The sequence below is a fragment of the Lissotriton vulgaris genome, chromosome 12 (assembly GCF_964263255.1).
Source record: "Lissotriton vulgaris chromosome 12, aLisVul1.2, whole genome shotgun sequence".
Lineage (NCBI taxonomy): Eukaryota > Metazoa > Chordata > Amphibia > Caudata > Salamandridae > Lissotriton > Lissotriton vulgaris.
In genome coordinates this window covers 283,920,228-283,939,001 of record NC_141700.1, presented here as the reverse complement: position 1 = coordinate 283,939,001, position 18,774 = coordinate 283,920,228, and positions in this window count along the sequence as shown.

The window sequence follows — 18,774 nt, the reverse complement described above, 5'->3', positions numbered from 1 at the left end:
GAGCTAGTCAAAATCTGCAGATCTGTTAAATCTGGCTCCCCTCGAGACCCTGCATCCCCAAAAAGGCTGAGTGATAGTCTGGAGATCCTTGAACCCTATATTAGGCACGTGCTAGATGTCTCCTTCCGATCCAGCTCTATACCAGAGGATTGGAAACAGGCTGTGGTGCTTCCCCTCCGCAAAAAGCCCAACATTAGCTTTGAGAAGTTGGACAACCTACGCCCCATCTCTCTGCTGCCTTATTTCTCTAAGGTAGCGGAGAAGGTGGTAAACAAACAGCTAATGAAGTATGTGGAGGAAGGCAACATTCTTCACCCTACCCAATTCGGGTTTCGGCCCGTCATTCTACGGAGTCTGCCCTTCTTAGGGCCACCGAATCCCTCAGGCAGGGTGCAGACGAGGGACAAACCATGGCTCTAATCCTATTAGACCTCAGCGCTACGTTCGACACTGTAGCACATTCCATCTTGCTACAGTGTCTGAACAAAGGAGGGGTGAGAGGGGCAGCATTGAAATGGATTTATTCATTTCTTACTGGCCGAGGCTTCCAAGTGAGGCAGGGTGACCACTACTCCGAGCGTATTTCTTTGGACCAGGGGGTGCCGCAGGGCTCGTCCCTGAGTCCAACACTTTTCAACCTTTATGTCGCTCCTATTGCCACCTTAGTAGAGAGTCACGGCCTCCGTTTGGTGTCGTATGCCGACGACACGCAGTTGGTTATCTCCCGGTCGCGTGCACCCAGTCTCTCGGCGGACATCTTCAGAGCTTGCATGCAAGATCTAGCTGCCTGGATGTCCGCCAACTGCCTCAAGCTCAACGGAGGCAAGACCGAGGTGCTGGTCGTGGGGGGCTGCCAATCAGCGTGGACGTCGGCATGGTGGCCATCTTGTCTAGGTCCAACACCCACCCCGTGCCAGAAAGCTAAGAACTTGGGCATCTGGTTTGATACTGACCTTACCTTCAGCCCCCAGATCAATCAGGTGGTCGGATCATGTTTTGGGACCCTCAAAAGTCTCAGGAAGACTTTGAAGTTTTTACCTGTGAGAGCCCGACAAACCTTGGTGCATGCACTAGTCACATCAAAGATGGACTATGGCAATCTTCTCTATTTAGGGACCTTGGAGAAGAATCTCAATCGCCTACAGGTCCTACAGAATGCCGCTGCCCGATTAGTGCTTAGACTACCCAGAAGAGCCGCATCTGCAGCGGCCCTTCGGTCTCTGCATTGGCTCCCGGTCAGAAGCAGGGTAGAATTCAAAGCTCTATGCACGTGCCATCGGATCATTAATGGGAGATCTCCTCTCCCTTTGCAAGGACTTCTGACGTCTTACGAGCCATCCCGCTCGTTGAGATCCTCCGGCTCTGGACTCCTGGTTGTTCCCAAGGTGTCTAGAGCACGGATGGGCGGAAGATCCTTCAGGTACCTTGCAGCCTCAAGATGGAACAAACTACCCATGGCATTGAGATTAGAGCCATCAGAATCAATTTTTAGAGCCAAACTTAAAACTGCACTATTCGCTCAGTAAGGTATGCCGCTTCTATAGGTTCCAGTAAGAGTCGCTCCTCAGCGCGGGGACACGCCGCTGTGCGTCACCATGCGCTTTACAAAACCCCCTAAATAGAAATAGAAATCACCGTAATCTTCAGTTTCTTAAATCTGCCAGGGCATTATCTATGCATCAGCTTAGATGGACTCAATTCTATAGTGAATTTGACTTTGTGATTATGTACCGCACAGGACACAAGAATGGTACGGCAGATGCCTTATCCCATTTAGGGTATGTTACCATCGAGGAACTCAAGGAGACACCACCCATCATATCCCCAGACAGATTCATAGGAGGGGTCAGTTCAGAAGAAGCCTCCCTTGATAATGTGAGGCGGGAACAAGGGTCGAATAGGATGGATAATATCACACATACACATGAAACAGTCCGGGTGGGAGATTTCTACTATGTGGATTGTGGATGAGTCCCCCCCTCTACAGAATTGCAAGGCCAAGCCCTCACATGGTGTCATTCGCATCCTTTAGCAGGACATCCAGGTTACAAAAAGACCCTAGAATCCTTGAGGAGGTATTTCTGGTGGCCAGGAATGGGAAAGATTATAGACAAAGGTGAGAACGTGGCAACACCAACTGCTGCACTGCTGAAAATAGGACAACAGTCCTTCACATTTAGATCATTATAAGTACTTAACCAAAGTAATCAGATTGTATTCCCATTTAGTAAACGTGTAGAGTTATCCATGTTTTCCATTTTTGTGCAATCACTCCGGAGACAGATAAGTTGAAATGGAATGCTTTATTCCTCATTTTCAAATGCCATATGCTGTTTATCCAAACTTAGACAGACATGTGATTCCAACTGTCCTTTTGACCCAGTGTAATAAAAGACCCATTGCATTTCGAACATCAAAAGTTCTTCGTCAGGGGTGCTGAAATAAATCATAAAGAGCTATATGAACCATTTCACAAAACAAATGCGCACTAAAAAATGATACAAACAATATATTTGATCACTAGCCACCCCACCCTCACATCCCTCGTTTAAATTACCCTTCCGTTATCATGATATCTGAAATAATTAAAACAAAACAGTGTACCCCAGCCTACTCGTAATTCATGACTACCATAAAAAAACAAACAGTGTTCATTTACCTTAAGGCTGTGGTTCCCAAACTGTGCGCCGCGGCTCCCCGGTGCGCTGTAATGAGGTGCCAGGGGCGCCGCGCATACTAGGGTGACCAACCGTCCGTAAATTCCACGGGCCTTTTATCTGTAATTTTGGCCATTACAGGGAGCAGCGCTGCTCCCCTGTGAGAGGCCTCACCCCCCTGCTGCTGGAGGCACCTCGCACTCCTCCAGGAGCAGAAGAGCAGCTCCTCCCGCCCATTGTCATCCAGTATGCCGCTGATTGCCACTTACTGAATGACAGTCTGGGGGTGTGACACCATGTGGCGGCCTCCTCCTGCCTCAGTGTACAGAAGGGCATTCTGTACGATAAAAAGTAAAACGCCCAACGGTAGAAAACACTTCATTCAAAGAAGCCTGTAAAATACGTTTAAAAGAATAGGTTATCGTTCTCTCACTGTCCTGTCATTTTAGAACTGAAGTATTTTCAATATTGCATTCAACAAAGCCATGGTTGCTCCTTTTTTTTTAAGGAACTAGCAACCATTGACAAAGCCAATTGTCCTGGCTTGTTGAGGTGTAATGATACTTGCTGTATTATATATTTGGTTGCAATGACAGAGACAACATAATACCAGTGAGGCAGAACACTATGCTAAGCACAGATTTTTAGCCTAGGTGTTTTAAGCTGCGCTCTTAATTACGTCAAACACCCCCTTTGAAGAGACCCCCCAGTTTTTTTACACCGCTTAAAGCCCTGGACACAACACCATGTTACAGTAACCTCACATCCTGGCACTGTGCATCATGCATGACTTCTACGTTTTAAGTCTGCCTATGTGCAGGGGCATAGTGAACTCTCCACCAGCCCACCTCTTGCTGTAGTTCATTCTTGATGGGACTCTTCTGCCTGCAACTCTGCAAACAAAGGCTCAGCTCATAATGTGAAAAGGTGGGTGAGTAAATAAGTGAAGGAATGTCTGAATGGATTACTGAAAGGATGAATGCATGAATGAAAGGGGGAATGGATAGATAATGAAAGAAAGGATGGATGGATGAGTGAATGAATGGAAGTATGGATGAGGGAAAAGGTAAATAGATGGATGTATGGGTGGAAGGGTAGATGGATGGGTAACAGTGTGGATGGGTGTGTGTAAGGATGGATGGATGAGTGAAAGGGCAGCTGATGGGCGAGTGAATTTGTGGATGGGTGTGTGAAAGGATGGATGGGTGGATGAATGAAAGGGTAGATGATGGGCAAGTGAATGGGTGGATGGATGAATTGATAAGTGAAATGGTGAATGGATGGATGAGTGAAAGGGTGGATGTAAGGATTGGTGAGTTAGTGAAAGGGGGTAGATGGACAAAAGGATGGATAGATGAGTGAAGTGAAAGGGTGGATGGATGAGAGAACGGATGGTTGGATGAGTGAAAGAATGGATGAGTAATAGGATCAATGGATGGATTCATGAATGGATGAGTAAATGGGTGGGTAGATGGATAAGTGAAAGGGGGATGGAGAGAGAAAGGGAGGATGAATGACTGAAAGGGTGAATGGGTGGAAGGATAAATGACTGGGTGAATGGATGAGTAAGTGAATGGGTGGATGGATGAGTAAGTGAATGGATGGCTGGGTGGAAGAGTGGATGCATGGATGATTGTACAGATGGATGGGGTGAAAGGATGGGTAGATGAATAATGGATGGATGAGAGAAAGGCTGGATGGAGGGATGGATGAGTGAAATGATGGACGAAAAGATATATGGTGGATAGGTGAGCAAATGGTTGAATATGTTTGGATATAGATGGGCACACAGATGGAAGGACAGACCTTTTTAGTGTAAAAATAAGGCTGGGGATACTGATTATGACAGACCAAACTCAATGTTCCATTTTCTCAGAGCGGGTCTCAGTACCAAAAGGCACTGAAAGCAGCAGCTGGCATAAATAAGGGTTTGGGACCAGGCACTCTGTTGGGGGAAAAAACTATGGATTGGGATGCAGCCAAAGTGATTGCCAGTGGATGAGATTAATATTTCAAGCATTCCAACCAATATAATACCTTAATTGCGTCCCAAATACTTTAAGGAAGATAACAGGAGGTACACACCACCCACCCACCGGTAAAAAAATGGTGGGGAGCCACAGCCAACTTCCGATTAGGTCAGGGGAGCCACAGGTCAAAAAAGTTTGGGAACCACTGTCTTAAGGGGTCATAACCAACAGAATAACGTCTGCCTGTCTCTCTTCGTTGTAAGAAACGAATCAACTCCTCTCTCTAGTACTGATTAGATTTTAAACTTGCTTGCACACGTATCTTCAATTAATCCCCAATTAGTTCAACCCCGTGACCTCTACACCACACCTCCCAAGACCAGAATTTACTGCCTTTTCAACCCATAATGCACCAACCCTATTACCAAAAATGTGGTGCCCTCAGGCTGCATGATTAGAATCGACCTTTTACATGAAATAAATACCCACATCTACATGACAAATACATGCCAGGAATACATAAACAATCAAATCGTCTGATAAAAATAATGTCCGTGATGTGCTCCCAAAGTAACAATAATTCTTCCTTTCAGTGAAACGTGAAACAGTCCGAATTTCAAGCTGCTATTAAATACTCCGAGTCATCCGATGTAATTCTGTCTCCTTTGTGAATTTCAATTATATTAATGCTTTCATTCATACTCCGTTAACTTTGGGGTGCATCTCGCTTTTGGACGATAAATTGCAAAGCAAACAAGAAAGTGATGGCGAATGCACACCAGGAATGGGAAAGGACACGAAGAAGTACATACAAACCTGTCACGTCTGTGCTCAGAGTAAGGCATCCCATCAAAACCCCGTGGGACTATTACCCAGTTTGTGTCCCGCTTTTGGCAGGGTTTATGTGCTCTCTTGTCTGTTGATGTACGACTCTCGTCTAGTCACCACCCCCAGACAGATGGACAGACGGAGAGAGTAAATCAATGTTTCGAGCAGTATATCAGATGTCAAGCTCTGCAGTCTTTAACGGAATGGGATGAGTTGGTTTGGTTGGCCGAAATGGCATATAACAACACCCCGCAGCTACTGATTTAGTACAAGAAATCCAACGAAACCTAAAACTTGCACAAGATAGTTTGGAACAGGCTAAGAAGAGGTACAAGAAGGGAGCAGATCTACACAGGCGACAGGAACCCAGTTATAAGGAAGGGGATGAGGTTTGATTATCATCAAGACACATCAGTCTGAAGGGGCATGTAAATTTAAGCCTAGGTATATTGGTCCTTACAAGATCATAAAAGTCATGAATCCTGTGGCCATGAAACTCGAACTCCCCTTAACGATGAAGATTCATCCTGTATTACATGTTTCCTTACTGAAGCCTGTTGAACCAGGGACGGTTCTACCATCCACTCTTCCTCCCATAGATGTGGATGATGGGTTAGAATATGAGGTTGAATCCATCATAAACTCTCGGAGAGTCAGGAAGAGACTTCAGTATCTCATCCATTGGAAGGGATATGGTGTAGAAGACAGGACCTGGGAACCAGCTAGTCCGGTACACTCACCCAGATTAGTGAAATTGTTTCATAGACAGCATCCCAATAAGCCTAAACCTGTGGGGGGATCTGTAGGGGGGATGTACTGTCACACCTTCCAATCATCCGAGGAACAGAACGCCGAACTGACGAGACCAATCCAAGATGGCCTCACTGTAATGCGCATGCGAGAGGGGTTCAAGCCGGAACTTAAGCTCGCTCTCCCCGGCTCTCAGCGCTTTGCGCTCTAGTTTCTCGCTCATCCAGCAAGTCACTTCTGCTTGGCCTTTGTCCCGTTTCCACTATCTTCTTTGTAGCGATGTTTGTTATCGGAACCTTTCCTTGATCCATGTTGCTGCATTCAGATTACAAGTGCCGCTCCCTTCCTTGATCCAGTCGTGGCTTTCTGGTTTCGGAAACCGCTCCTCTTACCGGATTGCCATAGCGGCTCTCCGTATCCTGAAGCCGCTCTCATTCCCTGATTTCATCCGGGGCTCTTCACTCATGATTCCGCATACCGAGTCACCATTCCTCTGGTGGTTCTCAGGAGTACTATTTAAGAGCTCTCATTTAGCCCCGTATAGCCATATATCTTACTTGGTGGGTGCTGACTTCCCTACCTCCCCTCGCTCAGTGCCGACTGTCTTACCTCCGTGCCTTAAAGACACATTCTGCACCGTGCTTCTAGCTGACCCGTTATTCGGTCGGGCTACGGTCCCGTCAAACGGCCGGTAATTGCTGGGGCAGTGGTGCGGGTGGTTTTCGAGGCATTGTGGGATTTGTGGTCCGCCTGGCGAATTTCCTTCTCCTTCCATTTATTTCCCTTATTGTTTCGTTCACTGGATTTCCCGGATGCTGGCATTCGTCACAGTACAGGGACAAGAAGAACCGGTAAAGCGCTTGTAGCGCACTACATTTACATTGTGTTCTTGTCAGGATTATTTTATGTTTATGTTTGCAATTGTGAGAAGTTGGCCTGATACAAGGTGATCACTAGAACTAGTGAGCATCATATATCAGTCCAAACAACCCTTATGGTGATTTGTTGTAAAGTCAACCTTATAGACCAGCTATCCTAATGGTAGCATGGACAAAGCAGTCTTAGCTGGTGTCACATGCCAAAAGAGTTTAGCCTGTTTTACCACATATAACCCCTTGAATACCAAGTGAAAGGACACCACACAGGTTATTATGAAAATAAACAATATATTTATTAACTAACATACACCTCTGAACTCTTTATGAGATCAGAGGGCTAATCACATGACAATCTCTACGGAAAAATATGTTTAAGTTGCACAAGGGGAACGCTGTGTGAAGGTTTAGATTGCCTTTCACTAACTGTGCGCGAAAGTTCCACTAGAAACTGGAGGGTTTCTCCTCTATTTATTTTCCCATTTTCAATGAATTAGTATCCACAAATTTTTGGATCATTTCAAATGTCTTTATTGACTTCTTTTCTCTTTTCTTATTATCAATCATAAGGATATTTTGTACCATTTCATTAGCAGATCCATATATATAGATTATTCTTCAGCCCAATGCATTTCGGGTCGGTATGAATGACCCTTCGTCAGGGGCTTGTGAAATGAATTAATACAGGACCTTAGCAAACACTTCAGTAAACACAAAACATATTCAAAATGCAAATGCGTCATTACAAGCACATATGTTAAAAAATGTCACAAAAATCGGGGTTCCAGTTTTGAAAGGTAATGAGAAATGGCTAAAGAATAAGTAAGTGAAAAAAAAAGGTCTGATCTATGCATAAAGGGTGCTCGAGCATACAAGCGCCTGATTGGTGAGGGGTGCGGTGAATGGGAATACGAACTCGCGTCTAGCGTGGTAAAACAGCGCATGCACGTTGCTGCTTACGGGAACTTAAATAAGTGAAAACAGCATACGAGGGCAGAGGAGAAGGAGCAGGACTTACTTAGGATCTGCGTGGTGGTGGTCTCCGCTACGTCGATGGGTTGCCGATAGTTTTGCGGGGTTTGGCAGTTTCTAAATGAAAAAGTTGCCGGTCACGTGATGTGGGTTACTATGGAAGTCGATGACAGACTTTCCGGAGCGTTTAGAAAGTGTTACCAAAAGTGGGAAATAAATTAAATATAATACCGGGTGACTGTTGGAGCGGATGGCTAAAGAAAGTGAACAAATAAATAAAATATAGAAATGTGATTAAAGATGGATCTTGATTGGGAACGAATAGGAAAAGTTGTAGTGTTCGTGGGAAGTAGAGTGAAAAGAACTACAATAAATATGGAAGAAATACGAAAGAGGAATCAGACCACGGTGCGAGTGTTGAAATCAAAACAGTGTGGATTTCTGCTGTGATCATTTACAATACTGGGTTGATGGATGATTAGACTGACATCTAACAGTGCGGATACGTGATTGTTACCTCATACTCAAAAACTCAAAAATGTGTTACATATATGTACATCACAGTAAATTATTATTACAATATTCGGGGAGCATAACAGTCCTTATTGGATGCCTTCTATAAAAAGCACGAGTATTCGATACGGGCATTCATTCCAATTGGTTGAAGACTATTCAGTTTTTTTATCCAGAAGAATTCAGCTCTTAGTCTTTGTTTAGTGGGGTCCATATCGCTGCGTTGTGGGATTGCCTCCAGAACCGTGAATCTTAGTTGAGATATTTGGTGTTTTGCTTCAATCCAGTGGCTCGCAACAGTGGATTTAGAATTTTGTAGGCGGATGTTACTTTTGTGCTCTGTTATGCGCACTTTAATTTTCCTTTCAGTTTGGCCTACGTATATCTTTCCACAAGGACATTTGATGGCATAGATGGTATTTTTTGTGTCACATGTGCTGGTGTGTTTCAATTCTATTTCATACCCTTGAGTTGGATGCATGAATTTATTTCCCGTAAGAACATTGTTACAATGGGTACAGTTGAAACATTTTGACATCACCTTTGTGAGTCTTCAGATTTTTTGTAGTTGACAGAATTTCTTTCAAGTTTTTAGATCTTCGAAATGCAAAAGTGATACTTTCATTGTAAAGATCTTTTAGGTCTGGTTCAGTTTTAATCAGATTCTAATGAGTGTTAATTATTCTCTTGATCTTTATGGCCTCTGTGGAGTATTTTAGTACACAAACCGTCTTCTGTTCTGAGATATTTGTCTTTGGTATGAACAATTTTTCTCTGGGAATGTTATTTACTCTTTTCATTGATTCCTCCAAGATGGTCATTGGGTATCCTCTTTGTTGATATTTGTTGATGTGTTCTTTAAATGTTATTTCAAGTTGTTTTAGGTCTGAGGTAATCCTTTTTAATCTGATCAATTGTGAAGTTGGTAAATGTTTTTTCAGTGTGTTAGGGTGAAAGCTTTGAAATAGGAGGCTTGAATTCCTGTCAGTTGGCTTAGTATAAACTTGAGTTGTAAATTGAAAATCTGTCATGTTGACTTTCACATCCAGAAAAACAATGATTCATGGTTGATGTTGTGAGTGAATTTAATTCTTTCATGTCGTGTGTTCATAGACATGATGTTTCTTTCGAGCTGGCTTTTGTCTCCCTGCCATAATACGAAAATGTCATCGATGTACCGTCTAAATATGATCATGTTGTCTTTCCAATCAGGATTGTTCAGGATGAAGTCTGTTTCAAATTTTGACATGTAGATGCAGGCATATGCGGGAGCACCCCCAAAGCCCATGGATGTACCATTGCATTGGTTATAAAATTGGTGTTGCCATTCGAAATAACTATGAAACAGTGCAAAGTGCATTAGTTCTAGTAGAAATATTTTCTGAGTTTCTTCGATTTCATCATCCATAAGTAAACTCCATTCCAAGGCTTCAAGACCTTCGTTGTGGGGGATTGAGGTATAGAGTGAAGTCACGTCTATAGAACATAGCCAATAATCATTTTCTGGCGATAGTGTCACTTCGTTAAGTAATTTCAGGAATTTTGTGGTGTCCTTTATGTATGTGCTGCCTTTCTGGACTATGGGTTGGAGATACCAATCAATGTATTTTCCTATAGGTTCGGAGATCGAACCACAAGCAGAGACTATTGGTCTGAATGGTGGGTTATTCTTATCCTTGTGGATTTTTGGTAACATATAAAGTTTTGGTCGTCTTGGATATTTAGTGTCAAAGAATTGGTGAGTCTTTTTACTAATCCATTTCAAATCAAGTGCTTTGTCAATTATCTGTTGTAAGGTTTTTTTTTGTGTTCATCAGTGGGATCAAAGTCCAAAAATTTGTGGATACTAATTCATTGAAAATGGGAAAATAAATAGAGGAGAAACCCTCCAGTTTCTAGTTGAACTTTCGCGCACAGTTAGTGAAAGGCAATCTAAACCTTCACACAGCGTTCCTCATATGACAAAGGCACGACTAGGCATCGTGCAACAACTGTTTGCGCTACAAAAATTTACAAGCAAGTTGATTCTCCAAATAAAAGTGAGTGCACAGGGATCTAAATTTTTCAACTTTTTCAATAAGTTGCACAAGGGGCACGACAAACCATATACTAAGTAAGTGGAATGTGAAAGTCGACGAAAGGAATAGAGCTGTCCAGAGGCTGTAGGATCGCTGGGACCACACTACCCTAACTCTAGGTAAGTAATAGGAGGCCAACGGAACGCGTGTGCAGAGTGTGAACTCACACGCGAGATGCGTAACAGTGTCTATGGACAGTACAGTTCGAGTAAAAGGTGAGTACGGACAATCCTGACTATGTAGGACTAAAACGACTGTGGAACTGGAAACTAGGAAAGTCCATCTACCCTGGAGTACCGAAATGCTCTTGTTACCTCACCCACAGGCTGCGGGATCATAGGTGCGAAGTTGTGTCGGGTTCCGGCGTTGAAGTCTATGGAGCCTGGAAGAAAAGATGCTGCAGGAGAAAGATGTCCGGTGTGATCCAAACGTGGATCAGTGAAGAGGAGAACCTGAAAGCAGAGGGGACAATGTTCAAAGTCACTAGCCAGTGACTGGAGTGGAGTGGAACCAGGAGTGGAACCAGATGTCGTCGTCTCGATTAGGGGAAGAGTGAACGCTTGTCTCTGCAGCCACGTGGACCAGGTGGTGTCTTCGACAACCAGGATGGAGGCATGAACTTTCCCACGCAGGCTCTCGCTGTCGGCGGTGTCGGGTCCGGATTTGGAGTCAACAGGCCTTGGCAAAGGCAACCCAAGCGGTGAGTGGAAACGGCGTCTGGAGTGGACCAGGAGGGTCCGGGGTGCTCCTCTTTTGGAAGGGTGCAAGGGCCAGTCTGGATCAACCAGACCAGCAGTGAAGATTTCAAAGTTCGTCATCTAGGAGGCCACTAGCCAGCCGGCAAGTGACCAGACAACGCGTCGAGCAGCAGGCAAGCAGAATGGCCCCACGCAGATCTCATGGATGCTGGAGGGCTGGTCTTCGGTGCAGGAGCTGCTCGGGGTTGGGGCTTCTCAGTCTCCAAAGCACTTGGACGAGGTTACCTCGGAAGTCGTGCTGGAGAGAAGTGCTGCTTCTTTCAAGATGGCCGGTCCCACGTGTCTCGTCGCACCCACGGATCTCAGCTGTGTTGCAGATGTAGGTAGAGGTCGGAGAGGTCTGGGAATCTGGGTCTCGTCGGGCTCTGAAGTCAGGATCCTCGAAGGAAGACGACAAAGGGAAGCCGCTCGACGCTGATGGTGCCTGCTTGTGCAGGGTGGACACTCCTTGCCCACAAGGGAGATTCCTTCAGTCTTCTGTTCAGAAAGTCGAAGTCCAGAGTTTCTTGTAGAGTGTCAGTTCAGGATTAATCTAACTCGGAATGGGATCAGCTACTACCTTAATCCTGGTAAAGGGGGCTGTACTACGACTAGGTCCCTCCTATGGGTGGGATTAGGAAGGGAGGTGGTTACACCCCCTATCCTTTGTCCGGTCTTGCGCCAGAGCTGGGGCTGGAGAGCCCCAGGAACTGGTTTGGACCGGTGTATGCACAGGGACACCTTGTGTGCCCCAGGCATGTCTCATTCCTTTCAGCCCTGTCCTAACCAATACACAAAATCCTGTCTGGGGTGGTGCTAGCACCTCCCAAGGCAGGAAACCCTTTGTCCAAGCCTCCCTTGCTAGAAGGACTCCCAGCAGCAGGAGGTCAGACTTGTGTCTGTGGTGGCAGCATCCATTTTGTGATGCTGAGGCTCGGGTTAACTTTAACCGGGGTTCACAGTTAGGTACATGTTGTGTCCCTCTAGAAGGGTGGAATGCTACCCCCGTCGCCAGAATTAGCGAGGGGGTAGTATGTTGAGTAAGGTGTCATACGAATTGAAATGTTTTGATAATGCTATACCAAAGTTAGCAATAACCGCGGGGATTATAATGCACGTAAGAGTATATGGTATAGCGTTATCATGGAAACAGCTAAAGGACTTGGTTCTGAAAGCTGTAGACAGGCTCAGCTCATGCCAGAGCACTATCTCACATAATTCCAAGCACTATGCCTCCAGGATTGTTAAGGCCTGCCATAGGAGTGACTTATAGGAGTATATGTGTCTATTTTAGGTTTAGATATAGGTATACTATATCTAAAACAAAGGGTGATTACACCACCTTGCCCCAGCTGATTGATCGCCAGTTGTGTCAGATTTGGAGGGCCAGCCAGGGGTGGCATAATACATGCTGCAGCCCCTGGTAGGCTCTGAGTGCACCTATGCCCTGGGTACCTAAGGTATACTGTACAGGGGCTGATAAGGTGACTCAGTATCCAATTAGATATGTACCTATAGTACATGGAATCCATTTTACAGAGAGAGCAGTGGGCCTGGGGTCCTGAATAGCAGGGCCCCAGGTCAACTAAGTCGAAAAACCAGCTAAGTTCAAGTTCAAGTTCGGGCATTTGTATAGCGCACTACTCACCCAGAGGGTCTCAAGGCGCTAGGGGAAAAAGTTGGGGGCAACCATAGTCAGATATCCACCTTCCTACAGCAATCGTTTACTTCCATCCAGCTACTTCTGTGACCGAGTCCTTGTACTACACAATACACTTTAGCGTGGCTGTGATTTTGGCAGGGTAAGATAACGATAAAACCCTCACCTTATAGGCCTATCTGTGAAATACCCAGAATGAACATCTCATACCCCCTAACTAGGCCGTACTGGATACCAATGCACTCCACGATCACACTTATATTTCCAGAGGATATCCTTAGTTGATTTCACTGTCACACCATTGTGCTACCAGGTAAAGGTGGCCTATGTATTTACATTATAGGCTTGTGAGTTGACTGTTGTTGTATTAACCTACCATTCCTTTTAGCATCATCTTCCACTTGGAGAGAGAACTGTCCGAAGAGTCCAGTGTTTTGTCTCCCCCCACTTTCCTTGTTTTGTTCCATCTTTTCCCTCCATATCACCCTTGTGTTCTAGTGTTTGATAGACACAAGAGGTGTAGTGGGGAAGGGTTGGGTTTCTCGTCGGCTCCTGGCACTCCTGCGGAAACTGCTACCGGATCCTTACAGTCTCGAAGGGGAGGGAGTAGCCCCTCTGAACGATTTGCAGCACCCACCTGTCCGATGTGACTGTGCGCCAGTGGGAGAGGTGATGACGAACCCTGCCCCCCACGGGCGTCACATGGGCCTGAAATCTCGGACTAGGAAAGTTTTGAGGAAGATGCTGCGGGAGCGGGTGCGGACTGGCCTCGCCGTTGTCCCCGACCGCCTCCATGGCGATTTCCACGGCCGCCAGCGCGCTGAAAGTTCTGTAGAGGCGGCGTGTGGCTGGCGGCACGTGTGGGGGCACCCCTTCCTTGGCCACAAAAGGAGCGAAAGGCACCCGTCTGCTGGCGCGGGCCGAGAGGCCCAAGGACTTGGCCGTAGCCCTGGAGTCCTTAAAGCGCTCAAGCTCGTGGTCTGCCTGGTCGCCAAACAGGCGACGGCCATCGAACGGCATGTCCAGAAGAGTAGCCTGGACATCAGCCGAAAAATTGGCACACCTCAACCAGGCGTTGGACTGCCACTGTCGTAGCCATCGCTCTGCCCAGTGTATCGGTGGTATCCAGTCCGCACCAGATAGAGTAACGTGCCGCATCTCGACCCTCCGCTAGGGCTTTGGCGAGTTTAGCCCTGACCTCCTCAGGGCATTGTGGCAGCACGTCCGCAACAGAGTCCCACAGGGTGTGGGTGTAGCGGCCCAAGAGGCATTCGGTATTAACTGACCGCAGTCCCAAACTCAGGGACGAGAACACCTACTTACCGAACTGCTCAAACCTCTTGGATTCCCTGTCGGGAGGAGCCGACGGGAATGCAGTCTGGGAGTTGGAGGCCTGGATAACCAGGCTCTCAGTGGTGGGGTGGGTCGACAGGAGGCAAGGGTCACCCAGAGCCGGGCGGTAGCGTCTGGCCACGTTCCTGTCCACAGGCTGTCCTGAGGCGGGCTTGAACCAAGTGCCCAGCAGAACGTCACATAAGGCCTCATTGAACGGCAGCAGAGGCTCGACCGAGCTTGCCTGCGGTTTGAGGACCTCAGTGAGGAGATTAGTCCTCACGGCCGCTGAGGGGAGCGTAAGGTTCAAGGCCTTAGCCGCCCGCATCAACACTACACTGTATGCTGCCCCCTCCTCCGTAGGCACGGTAGGAGGGGGGACAAAACCAGTGTCTGGAGAGAGGTCCAGGCCACTGGCTTCCCCAAGCTCCACTGTCCAGTCCTCTCGGTCCTGACATTCCCGTGTCAGAGGGTCCTCAGACCCGTCCCAGTCCTTGTCGTCACCCAATTCCTGGTAGCCAGGATCAACAATCGGGGCCTGTTCATTAAAGTGGAATGTACCAACGGCCGTCTCATAAGGCTCCTAGCGGGGCCGTGTCGACGGCTGAACAGGAGCGACAGAAGGACTAGGGCCGGCGTCGATCGAAGTCGGCGCCGGTGGTGACACCCTCGGGGACGGCGCAGGTGAGGTCGTAAGGATCCGGATCCGGTCGGGGCCTGCGGCGCCGGGACCGAAGTCGCCGGCGGCGCCGAGGCCGAAGCCGCCGACAGCGTCGGTGCCGGAGCACCCGACCCGCTAGGCCCCAGAGCCGGGCCCACTGGGCCCGAAGGCACCGTGGGGCCCGGTGGAGAAGAGAGCGACCTCATGGCCATGGGGTACTGCTCGATCTCCTCCCGCATAGCATCGTGCTCAGGGACCCGTAGGTGTGGGGCAGGATGCAGCGCTTGCGACTTCGCCGGAGCTGCGTGGGCGGTGCCATCCGAAACCCCGGCCGCGTCGGGCGAGTGTCGGGGGCGGTCGGAGGAGCGATGACGCCGCTCCGACCTTTCATGTCCCTTACCTGAGGAGGAACCAGAAGACCGATGCCGGCTTCCGGAGCTGCAAGGGCTCCGACCCCGTGATAGGTCCCTCGACCTCCTGTGGGACCGGGACCTTGAACAGTGCGGGGCCGACTGCCGGAGCTTGAGCCGCTTGCGGTACCGCTCCCACCTAGCCTTAGACGTCAGGGCTCGACAGTCGGGACAGGTATGGTCGTCGTGGTCGAGGCCCAGACACTGCAGACACCGGCGATGGAGGTCGGTATTCGACATCAGTCGACTACACTTCGAGCAGGGTTTGAACCCGGGCATCCCTACCGGCACCTGAAGAGTCGAAAACGACTAGGAAGAGGATCAAAATGATCAAAAAAGTTTTAGTCAAAAAGTGACTAAGGGGTAGAGCTTCTCCGGATCTGCGCTAGCTGGCGCGGAAAAAAGAAGAACTGACGTCAGCGCGCATGGACGCCGACGACGGAGCCGGAGACAACGCCTAACGACGTGCAGGGGTATTGCTACGCAAAAATTTCCGGATCCAGTCTGACGCCTGGGGATATTCTAAGGTAAGGAATCTAATACTAACCTGTTTCTTTCAGATTTCTCTAAACCAAAAGGACCCCAGTGCTTTGATTGTGGAGAATGGGGCCACCTCGCTAGGTTGTGTCCCAAACGAAAAACAGTGTAGGAACCTATGGAGGTTGGCTACATCCCGAGAACGGTTATGTACACAGCTGAGATGGGACCCTCATATTACGTAAGTTTATGGGTAAATGACAGGGTTGTGAGAGCACTCTTAGACTCGGGGTGTAAGCAATCGGTTATCTAATGGTTAAGCCACACCAGGTAATCCCTGAGTCTTTAGTACACATCAGGTGCGTACATGGGGATGTTAAACCCTATCCCATGGCACTAGTAACTCTTCTTCCTTCTATAGGGGCTCCGTTTACAGTAAGAGTGGGGGTGGTGGAATCTCTCCTCGAAGACCTGATATTGGGAGTTGACAATCCAGGCTTTAGGTCACTCCTTCAAGAGGAACTCAAAAACGGTGTTGGAGGTATAGAATCCTCTTGCCCTGCCCTGATAACAACGGAACCTTGGGTGTTAGACCGGAGTTTCCGATTTGCGCAAGCTAACGATGCCACTCTTTTTAACGCATGGGAAGCCACCCATGTAGGACAGACCAAACACCCTCCCAGCTACCCCCGATTCATTATCAAAAATGATCTGTTATACAGAGAGGGAAAGCCGGAAGGAATCAGGCAATTGTTAGTACCACAGATTTTTAGGGAGCAGATACTATTTTATGCACATACGCATCTAACAGCAGGTCATTCTGGGTTGGAGAAAACAACACAGAACATATTAAGAGAATTCTACTGGCCAGGCATCTACAAAGACACTCAGAACTATTGTCAAACCTGTGAGATATGTCAGAAAAGGAACCTCCAAAAACCACCAGCAGTACCGTTATAGCCTATACAGGTCATTGGTAACCCCTTTGAACGAATATGCATGGACATTAGAGGTCCTCTACCTCTGATATCCCATGGAAACCTGTATGCGTTGGTGTTGGTAGATTATGCCACTCGTTTTCCGGAGGCTTTTCCACTCAAAGCACCCACTTCAAAGAATATAGCTGAGAAATTACTGGAACTCTTTTCACGTGTCGGATTTCCGAGGGAAATCCTGACAGACCAAGGGACTCCCTTCGTATCAAGATTAATGAAGGAAGTGTGTCAGTCTTTAGATATGCATCACATCCGAACGTCAGCTTACCATCCCCAGACTGACAGGTTAGTTGAGCGTTACAATTGGTCTCTGAAGACTACCCTTAAAAAAGTACTCACAGTGGAAAATAAAGACTGGGATCGGTTGTTACCCCTTGCTCTATATGTACTAAGGGCACAGGTACAAAGTAGCCTGGGATGCTCTTCGTTTGAATTACTGTATGGCAGACAGCCCCGTTCCCTCCTTGAAATCACTAAGGAGGCTTGGGAAAGGGAGGAAGAAACCGAACAAAAATCCATGTTGGACTATACTCACCAATTGAAGTCGAAGATAGGGAAATTACGGGACTTAGCGTACTCACAACTGGAGAGAAGCAAGGAGAAACAAAAGAAATACTACGATAAAGGAAAGCGATGGAGAAAACTCTCCGTCGGAGATTGGGTATTGGTGTTATTACCCTCCTCTACGAGGAAGTTTCAAAGCGAATTGCTGGGACCATATCCTGTTCTGGAAACTATCAGAGACACTACCTATAAGGTTCAGTTGTCTCCTTCTCGCACCCACATAAACCTACTAAAAAAATGGTTAGGTCCAGTCCCTAAAACCACACAACTGATGATCCCTACTATGACGGGTAGCACCACAGTGAGCCAGCTGCTGATAAACGAAGACATCACCAAAGAATTGAAAGAGGAACTAGTTCACACTCTGACCCCCTATTCCGAAATATTTTCGGATACCCCGGGAAGAACCAATCTGACTGAACACTGTATAGAAACCATGGAGGGGAAATAAGTCAGACAGAAACCGTACCGCATTCCAGCAGCTCGGCGGGACGACGTAAAGAAAGAAGTCCAAGAAATGCTTCGCTTAGACGTGATTCGCCCATCAAAAATCAACTGGTCATCACCCACTGTTATGGTCCCGAAACCAGATGGATCTACAAGATTTTGCATGGATCCGGGCATTAAATTAAATATCAACCTTTGATGCTTATCCAACCCCAAGGGTGGACGAACTGATTGAGCGGATAGGTGAAGCAAGATATATTACTACTTTCGATTTAACGAAAGGATATTGGCAGGTACCCCTCAGGGAAGAAGATAAAAGAAAAAACGCTTTCTCCACAGAGGCAGGCCTGTTTGAATTCAATGTCCTTCCGTTTGGCCTGCACAGTGCTCCTGCTACATTTCAGCGTCTTATGAATACCATCCTTCAACCTTATCTGTCTTTCTGTTCGGTATGTCTATATCGACTGCACTGTATTGTAAGTTTTACCGGCACTAGTGCCTATGTGTGTGTGTCTAAGTGGTCCACCCCCAAACTATATATGCCCACTTTCTTCCAGTCGTGAAAAAAAGGGGAGGGGAGGTTGACAGTGCCTCACGGAAGCAACACCAAGGGGAGGATACTACCAGGCTGGTACTCGCCTGATTCCTCACTTCTCATCATCGCCTACTGTCAACCCGAAAATAAAATGGGAGAAAAAGAGAAAGTGCATTCAAACCAAAAAACCATTATGTGTTACACATGTTAGAACCCAAAGTGATATTGCCCATATCCCTAGTTTGTGGAATGCAGATATATCACAGATAAAAAGAGCAAGGCTAACTGGCAACTACTGTCTTTATTCTGTGCT